Raw genomic sequence first — 9,404 nt, forward strand, 5'->3', positions numbered from 1 at the left:
AGTGATTGGTCGACTGGTCAATTGCTTGCCCCCTGGTGGTCAGTGCACATCATAAGCAAGCTTTGAGCAGCCTTAGATATCATTAGCATATTATGCTTTGATTGGTTGAATGGCTGACTGGATGACTGGACACTTAGTATATTACGCTTTTATTATAGAGTATAAATAAATAAATTATTTTAAAAAAATGGAGTCATGGCCCTTGTTAGTTTGTCTCAGTGGATGGAGCATTGGCCTGGGAACAAAGGGGTCTCAAGTTCAATTCTGGTCAAGGGCACATACCTGGATTGCAGGATCCTCTCTGGCCCTGACCTGGTCAAGGCACGTGCAGGAGGCAACCCATTGATGTGTTTCTTTCACATCAATGGTTCTCTCTTTGCCTCCCTCCCTTCCACTCTCTCTCTGAAAAGCAAGGGAAAAATATCCTTGGGTGAGGATTAAAAATATAAAAAAGGAATGTTTGCTCTTGAAAGCAAAATCCTGGGTAGAAAGTTTAGGCACCAAGTCATCCTTGGTGGCAGGTGAGCACCTCCCTTCTCAGAGGGGAGTGGCCACCTGTGTCATCCTCTCACAGCCCCAGGCAGATGAGGACAGATGAACACAGGAATCTGGGACTGTGGTCACTTCTTCCTTCTGGGAAGATGGGCAACAACACTTGGAAAGTGCAATCATGCTGGGAAGAGGGTGGGACATGGGCAGGTCTAACACCACAAAGCCTTACTTCTCTCTTCCTTTTCATTTGTTATTATTATTATAAAATATATTTTATTTACTTCAGAGAGGAAAGGAGGAGAGAGAGAGATAGAAACATCAATAATGAGAGAGAATCCTCCAGTGGTAGCCTCTGGCTCACCCCCTACTGGGGATCCAGGCAGTAGCCCAGGTATGTGACCTGACCAGGAATACAACTGTGACCTCTTGGTTCATAGGTTGATGCTCAACCAATGAGCAACACAGGCTTACTTTTTCTTTCTTTCTTTCTTTCTTTCTTTCTTTCTTTCTTTCTTTCTTTCTTTTTCTATTGTTTTTAAAATAAGATTTCTTTATTCAGTTAGTTTTGTCAATTCTCACATGGGGATGTTTTCCACTTATTTTTAGAGATTGTGGAAGGGACGGGGAGAGACAGAGAGTTGATAGAGTCACAGTGATTATTTGCTTCTTTCAGGCAGGGATGGAACTTGCATGTGAGGTTCGTGCCCTTGATGGGAATCAAACCCAGGACTCCTCAGTCCACAGGCTGATGCTCTATCCACTGAGCCCCATGGGTTAGGGCCCCTCCCACCATGTATAGTTAACAATGTGGAGACCCCAACACATTATGAAGGCAGCCAGGGTCCTGCCAGGTAGACTAACAGACCTGGGGGCTGTCTGTGTTGCTGGGACGAGGGTAACTAGGAGGGAGAGGCCCCCAGAAGGGCAGCACCAAGTGCCAGGGTACAGGGGTGCATGGGGAGCTGGGCTGGAATCTCTCTCCAGAGACTTAATGAGGAAGAACTACCCAGACCCCCTCTCCTGCAGGCTGATGCTGGGCCTCGCTGTGGGGGAACCGCCGGAAGCCAGCTGGTCAGAGCCCATGAGGGCTGAGGGAAATGCAAACCTAAATTAGGAAAAAGTCTGTTTTCCCAGGTGCCAGGAAGAGACAGGGACTTCCTCCCTCCCTTCCCTCTAAAATGCATGCAAGTTTCAATGTCAGTTTAAAAGCTCACTGAGTGCTTCATCAGCTTTACACACCAGTGTGTTTTCTAGGGACCTTGGAACCTACTCTGAAGTGTGGCCACTAGGGGGCACCCTCTCACCGCTTCTGTGGGAGGAAGGGGGCAGCCAGACCTCAGGGGGCTCCAGGCTCCCAGGTGCAAACCTACTTTCTGTCATAAAGAGGCTGGAGATCTCATGTTCCCTGGGATCAGGTCAATGAGCAAACACATGAGGCCCCTCCAGTCACCAGGGATTTAGGGTGAACTCTGGGTGACAAGTGGTGCTGCCAAGTTCCTCCTTGAGGCTGCACCTCTGTGAAAAGCTGTGTTTCTGTGGATGGTTTCCCACAAGAACTCAGTTCTGTCTCTTATCTGCTGCTTTGACAACTCCCCACCCCTGCCACAGGCAACACCACCGCAGTTAAGTTAAGTCTTCAAATTGATCCATTTCTGTGTTTTGACCCGTGATTTTCAAGTCGATTCTTTTGTGTGTGTGTGTTTTTTGTTGTTGTTGTTTGGTTTTTTTTTTCTTTATAGATAACTATGTCACCTGCAGGTAGGGACGCTTGTATCTTCCATTCACATATGAATGTCTCTATGCATTTTTCTTGTCTTATTTCATTTGTTAAAAAGTTAAGTACAATGTTGAGTAGAAGTGGTAAGAGTTTCAAATTTGCTGTTGAAATATATCCAACTGGTCATGATTTGTGTGTGACTTGATAATTATTTTTAACTAGTTTTTAAAGATTTAATCCTAAAATGGAAAGAATTAGTATAAAACTTACGGAGAAAAATGCAAATTCACCACTGTTGGTTCAGTCCTCTGATCCCTACTCATAAATTGTCATGTCTCAAGTTTTGTTACTCAAGAGAGTTCCTATATTTTTAGGAAACATCCTAAATTTTCAAAAATTTGATTTAATTGTTCAATTTAAATATGGATAAATATTATATTTTGAGAAGTTGATTTTGGCATATAATCAAATTTTTGCATTGTGTACTGTGCCCTTTAAAATCCCCTATGACTAGCTAGCTGGTTTGGCTCTGGATAGAGCATCGGCCTGTGAACTGAAGGGTCCCGGGTTCGATTCTGGTCAAGGGCACATGCCTGGGTGTGGGCTTGATCCCCAGTAGGGGCATACAGGAGGCAGCCGAACAATGATTCTCATCACTGATGTTTCTATCCCTCTTCCTTCTCTCTGAAATCATAAGAATATTGGCTCTGGCTGGGTAGCTCAGTTGGTTAGAGCATTGTCCAGATACACCAAGTTTGCAGGTTCAATCCCCAGTCAAGGCACATACAAGACAGCCAATGAGTGCATAAATAAGTGGACCAACAAATCGATGTTTCTCTCTAAAAGTCAATTTTAAAAAAACAAACAGCCCAAGTTTTGCTAAATTATGCATATGTATTATAATGTAAAATAAAATTGGACTGAAAAAGAAAAAAGAAAAGAAAAAAATGTCCAAAATAGGGTGAAAAGCATGCTCCTGAGTCTGGCAGCAAGGCACCGGGAAAACCGTGCCCAAGATAAGAAGATGAAACAACTTGAGAAGTTCTTGAAGGCCCATGGGTCACCTCCCCCGACCCCCCAGTCTGCCCGGTCTCCGTATCCTGTTGCATGATATTGGCAGGAGCTTTATGAGAACCGACCTGCTCCTGCTCCTGAAGTTCAAAAGAAGCAAGTGTCCTTAAATCTCAGCTTCTTTCTTTCTTCTGCTGGATGGATGGGTGGTTTGGTTATTCTGATGCAGATGTGAGCGCTGTTGTAATAAAATGAATTTCCTTTTGTCCAAAAAAAAAAACGATTCCCCCCATCTGAGGGGGAATCATTTAATTTCCTACAATCAAGTATGATAGTAGCTACAGGAATCCCATGATCAGATTGAAGAAGTGCCCTTTTATCCCAAGTTCTCTAAGCGTTTTTATCACAAATGAATTCTGTGTTTTGTCACACACTTTTCTGTATCAATTTTTATGACTACGTGAATTTTCTCCTTTACACAGTTGATCTGTTGGATTACATTGGTTGATGAATCAGCTTAGAATTGTTGGGATAATTCATGCTTTGCCATGTATGCAGTATGGTTTTCTTATATTGCTGGTAGGATTTACTAATATTCTGTTGAGGATTTTAGTAAATATGTTAATAAGAAATTTTGATCAGTAGTTTACTATTTTTTTGTACTGACTGCACAAAGAATGCCAGTCTCATAAGAATGCATTGGGGAATGTGTTTATATCTCCTAATTATTTTCTGATATTGGCAATTGGTCTCTTTGAAAGTCTTGTGAACATTTGATTAGTTTCATTGACCTTTTAGAAGATTCAGCTTTTGGCATTATTCATTTTTCTCTATTATTTTTTTGTTTTGATTTCATTAATCTCTGTTCATTTTTCCTTCCTTCTGCTTGATTTTAGTTGATTTTGATCTTCCTTTTCTAATTTATTTTTAAAAAATCTTTGCTGTTGAGTGTATTACTATTGTTCCCCTTTTTTTCTCCCCATATCAACCCTCCACCCTGTTCCTGCCCCATCCCAGGCCTTCCTATTTATGTCCATAAACAATGCATATATGCATATTAATTCTTTGGTTCATCTCTTTTCACCCTCCCGCCCACTTCCCTCTGAGTGTTTTCAGTCTGTTCCATCTTTTCATGCCTCAGGTTCTATTTTTTTCAATAGTTTATTTTTTTCATTCGGTTCTTTGTTGGCTTATTTTGGTTTTTAGATGCAACTGCTGATAGATAAGTATTTATTGACATTTTTTGTTCATATTTTTATCCCTTCTTCTAATTATTCTTCCTCCTCCTCCTCTTCCTCTTTCCTTCTCCTCCTATTCGTCTTCCTCCTTCTCTATTCTCCCTCTTTTTTCTCCTCCTCCTGTATGTGTGGAGTTGTAATCTGGTGTCCACCAGGTGCAATGGTTCTAGGGCCTCCTGGGAGGAGCAAAGTCAGCCACTGCCAACCAGGAGCTACAGGGTTATCTGCAGATGGCTGCTACTTGTTTTTGGCTTGGGAGTGCCCAGGTGAGGACAAGTTGTGAAGCAAGGCAGGCTGCTGCTAGTGCTGGGTGTTGAACCACTTATTGATTGATATGGGGCATGCTGATGCCAGCTGCTGCTTGTTAGAGAGATTTTAGGAGAGTCTGAAGCCTGAGCCAGGACAAGCCACTCACATGGAAAAGCTGCTGCAAACAGTGTAGGTGGGACTGAAATATGGATGGGGCATGTTCTCAGGGAATCACCAGGGCAGAGCAAACTGTGGGAGCCACATTGATGGAAACTCATATATGGCTTCAAAGCAACTATGCAATGGGGAAGGTCCCAGGACAGAAACAATGACCCCCGTGAGCACTTCTGTCAGGAGAAAGCTACCCCAAGTTCCTGACCTAAATGCCAGACAGTCCAGTTTTTCCCTGTATGTCTCTGGGTCACCAAATTCCACCACTGCCACTGGAGCTCAGAGGAAGTGGGACCCTATAAGTCCCTGTGCCCACCCTTTAAGAGGAACAGCCTAGATCTCTAGCTGCCTCAGGATCACTCAAAGACACTATCTGGTTTTTACAACCTGAAGTTATGAGGACTTCTCTCCACAGCTCTGGAAACCTGGGTTGGGGGTCTGGTGTGGGACTGAGACTCTGCTTCTCACGGAAGGCCTCCAGGCCGAGATATCCCTCCTATTAAACATACACTACATGTGGGTGTCTGACTAGCCTGTTCCATGCTTCCTCCCTTCCTACCAGTCTCAGTGTGTTTTCTTCCACACCTCTCTAGTTGTAGGACTTCCATTCAGCCAGATTTCAGGTGGTTTAGAATGATGGTTGCTCTGTATTTTAGTTGTAATCTTCATGTGGTTGTGGGAGGCAGCAAGAACCAGCGTCCTTTTCTAACTTTTTAAAGTGGAGACTCAGATAATTGATTTAAAGGTCTTTATTCTTTTCTAAAATAAGCATTTAATCTATACATTTTCCTCTAGGGACTGCCCTACCTGCATCTCACAAAATTTGATATTTTGTCATTTCATTTACATCCAATTTTGAAATACATTTTCAGTTACTTTAGAATTCAAAGTTCATGAATTTTTAATGTTCCTTCAGGACTTTAGAGTCCTCATCCATTGTTCTCTGGTTTTGGTAGTTTTTGTTGTGAACTTTGATGTTTTTATTAAATCTTGTTCTTTAATTTGTGTGTGTGTGTGTGTGTGTGTGTGTTTATTTTTTCTTTGCCACTCTTAGGTATTTTATCTTTTTCATTGGTTTTTAAGTGTTTGATTTTAATGTGCCTTGTTTTAATTTTGTTTATTCTTTTTCTTCTTGAGGTACTTTGGTGTCCTTTGATCTCTTTATAATTTACACCAAATTCTGTAAATATTTGCCATAATTCCTTCAACCATTCTTTTTTTAATATATATTTTTATTTATTTCAGAGAGGGAGAGGGATAGAGAGATAGAGAGATAGAAACATCAATGAGAGAATCATTGATTGGCTGTCTCCTGTATGCACCCTACTGAGGGGAGGTCAATCCCACAACCTGAGCATGTGCCCTTGGCTGGAGTTGAACCTGGGATCCTTTAGACCGCAGGCCGACATTCTATCCACTGACCCAAACCAGCTAGGGCATCAACCATTCTTTTTGGTGCTTTCTCCCCCCTTTCTGGAATTCCACTGCATGTATATATGTTTGACTGCTTTTATTGTCTCTTACATGCCTGATACTGGGCTATTTTCTGGAAAATGTAATGTGTTCCATTTTGGAGAGTTTCTATAATACTCCTTTAAGTTCACTTACATTTAATCTGCATTGTTAGTCTTACTCCATGTATTTTTCCTTTCGGATGTTATTTTATTAACCTATAGAAATTCAAAATACAAACCAGTTCTACCAAGGTCTTACATGTTAGATTAAAGCCCTTGTGTGTGTCATCCAACAGAAGCTCCTGACAGAAGACTGTGTCTTTGTTAGCACAGCCCTGTTGGGGTCCAACCCCAGCAGGTCCAGGGGTTCCCAAAGGTGTGGATGGAGTCGGTGAAGAAGAAATGACATGGAGACAGCATTTAGTTGATCAGCAGCCTAGCCAGGTTCTCTAGTCAGGTTCTCCAGCTAGGTTCTGTCTTTATTCTCCTGTTACATCTGTATTTATACCATTTGATTTTAATCCTATCCATTCTATTCCAAAGGTTAGGGTGTTTGTTATCTCCATTCCAAGGTCACTACTCTATTGTTCTGTTAAGCTACAAGGAAGTAACTGAAGGAGATTATCCCAAATAAAGATTATGTAGTTTAAGTGTGATTGTCCAGAGTTAAAGTGATTAACTACCTGCCTGGCACTTAGTTAAGGGGTTTTACTGATTTATTACCTTCCTTAGTCCTGTTAATCCCTAAATCCAGGGAAAAATTTCCACCTGGGGAAACAACCTTTCTCAGAGAGGTGACCTTGGTTAAAACACATAGCGCTAAGAAGGGGAGCAAACATATTAAGAACAGTATGCCATATACGCCAGGTCCCTTGAGACATATGCTGTGCTGATGTTTCTTCCCTGCAGCGACTGTGTCAAGCAGCAAGGATGGACCGGCTTCCAGCATAGCCCAAGGTTTATTGGTTGCTGGGGCTGCAATAACATTTCTCTGGTCACTGCCCAATGACATTCCCAACTGCCTCCTTAAAATGCAACATTTCCTGGAGGAGAGACCAAAGTAAATATTAAGGCCTCCTTCTGACTGATTAATGGGGCAGAGGAAGTAAGTGCCTTTCTTTAAGGTAGTGGTTCTCAACCTTTCTAATGCCGTCACCCTTTAATACAGTTCCTCATATTGTTGTGACCCTCAACCATAAAATTATTTCATTGTTACTTCATAACTGTAATTTTTCTACTGTTATGAATCATCATGTAAATATCTGATATGCAGGATGTATTTTCATTGTTGATGTCATCATGCTGGGTACTCGTATGTGGGCATATCTGCTTGTGGGCATATCTACATGTGTTTTCTGATGGTTTTATGCGACCCCTGTGAAAGGGTCGTTCGACCCCCAAAGGGGTCACGACCCACAGGTTGAGAACCTCTGCTCTAGGGGTGGTGTGAAAGGAAATGTAAGGCATAAAGGGAGGAGGCAGGGAGTCCTTCAGGAGGGTGTTTACTCCTGGAGAATAAAAGCAGTAACCAGATCATCAGAGAATATATCCCCCAGGTCTCTCCTCCAAGATTTAATGAACATTGCAGGAACAACATAATCCTCAAAACTTCTTACTCATCACAAAGATCACTTTACTAAGTTAGCTGTAGATGCTGTTCTCAGATTGAAAGGTTTGTAATCTGGAGGCAATTCATGTTATCAAGAAGCTAGGGGGAATCTGTTGGATTCCTATTTGATGAAGGCTTTTTGTTGGATGAAAAAATTGGAGTAAATCAATCAAAGTGAATTGAAAATGCTAAAATTCTTATTGCAAACACTGGTATGAGTACAGACAAAATACAGATATTTGGTTCCCGCATAAGAGTTGATTCTATAGCAAAGGTTGCCAAAATAGAACAAGCAGAAAAAGAATCAATGAAGGAGAAAGTTGAACATATTCTTAAGCATGGAATAAACTGCATTATTAACATCAAATTAATTTATAATTATCCTGAACACCTTCTTTATCCCGCTGGGGTTATGGCTATTGAACATGCAGATTTTGCAGGTGTAGAATGCCTGGCTCTTGTCACAGGTGGTGAAATTGCCTCTAACTTTGACCAACCAGAATTAATGAAGCTTGGAAGTTGCAAGGTTATTGAGGAAGTCAGGATTGTAGTAGACACACTCATTCAAGTTTCTGAGTGAGGCTTGCACTATTGCTCTTCATGGTGCAACACATTTTAGATGAAGCAGAAATATCTTTGCATGATGCTCTTTGTGTTCTTGCACACACTGTGAAGGATTCTAGAAGAGTTTATGGAGGAGGTTGTTCTGAGCTGATGTCTCATGATGTGTCACAGCTGCTGAGAAACACCAGGTAAAGAAGCTGTTGCAATGGATTCTTAGGCTCAAGCACTGAGGATGTTGCCTACTGTTAGAGCTGACAATGCAGACTGTGACAGTGCAGATCTGGTGGCACAGCTCTGAGCTGCCCATTATGAAGTCAATACAACTGCTGGACTGGATATGAAGGAAGGTGCTATTGCTGATGGCAATCCTGGGTATCACAGACAGTGTCCAAGTGAAGTGTTGGTTCTTCTGAGTGCAGCTGAAGCAGCAGAGGTGATTTTGCATGTGGATGACATCATCAAAGCAGCACCAAGGAAAGGTTTCCTGATTACCCCCCTTGTTAAGCTTTCCTGTATGCCATTATGCTCTGGATCAGTTCATAGCAATGTTGTTCAAAGGACATAAACTTCTTAAAAAGACTGTGGAATCAAAGTTTATCTATGGAGCTCATATCCTTAAGTTTAGACATTTAGCTGACCTTTTATTTTAACATGGTTCTAATTTATTTTCTATTCATTTTCCATAAAATTCAGTTGTTTTAAAAGTCCATTTATCATACTCTGCATCAAAATAAAATTTTGAAAAGTTAAAAAATAAAAATAAAATAGAGGTAAAAATATAAATGAGATGCCTTTGAAAATCACCAATAATGAACACACCACGGTGAACCAACCCTCACAACCTGAGGAAGAAGTAAAAGTACGCAAGGTTCATGTTCAGGAGACAGGAATCTCCATCT

At 41.5% G+C, this 9,404-nt stretch overlaps 1 pseudogene across 1 annotated transcript; it reads left to right on the top strand.

Annotated features, from left to right (window-relative positions):
* The first annotated feature begins 7,631 nt into the window (after positions 1 to 7,631).
* On the top strand, positions 7,632 to 9,009 carry LOC308535557 (T-complex protein 1 subunit beta-like; annotated as a pseudogene). Its single transcript has 2 exons — positions 7,632 to 7,638; positions 7,903 to 9,009. The product of its transcript is annotated as a T-complex protein 1 subunit beta-like (transcript).
* Positions 9,010 to 9,404: the final 395 nt, after the last annotated feature.

The sequence above is a fragment of the Myotis nattereri genome, assembly GCF_964212035.1.
Source record: "Myotis nattereri genome assembly, chromosome: 20".
Classification (NCBI taxonomy): Eukaryota; Metazoa; Chordata; class Mammalia; order Chiroptera; family Vespertilionidae; genus Myotis; species Myotis nattereri.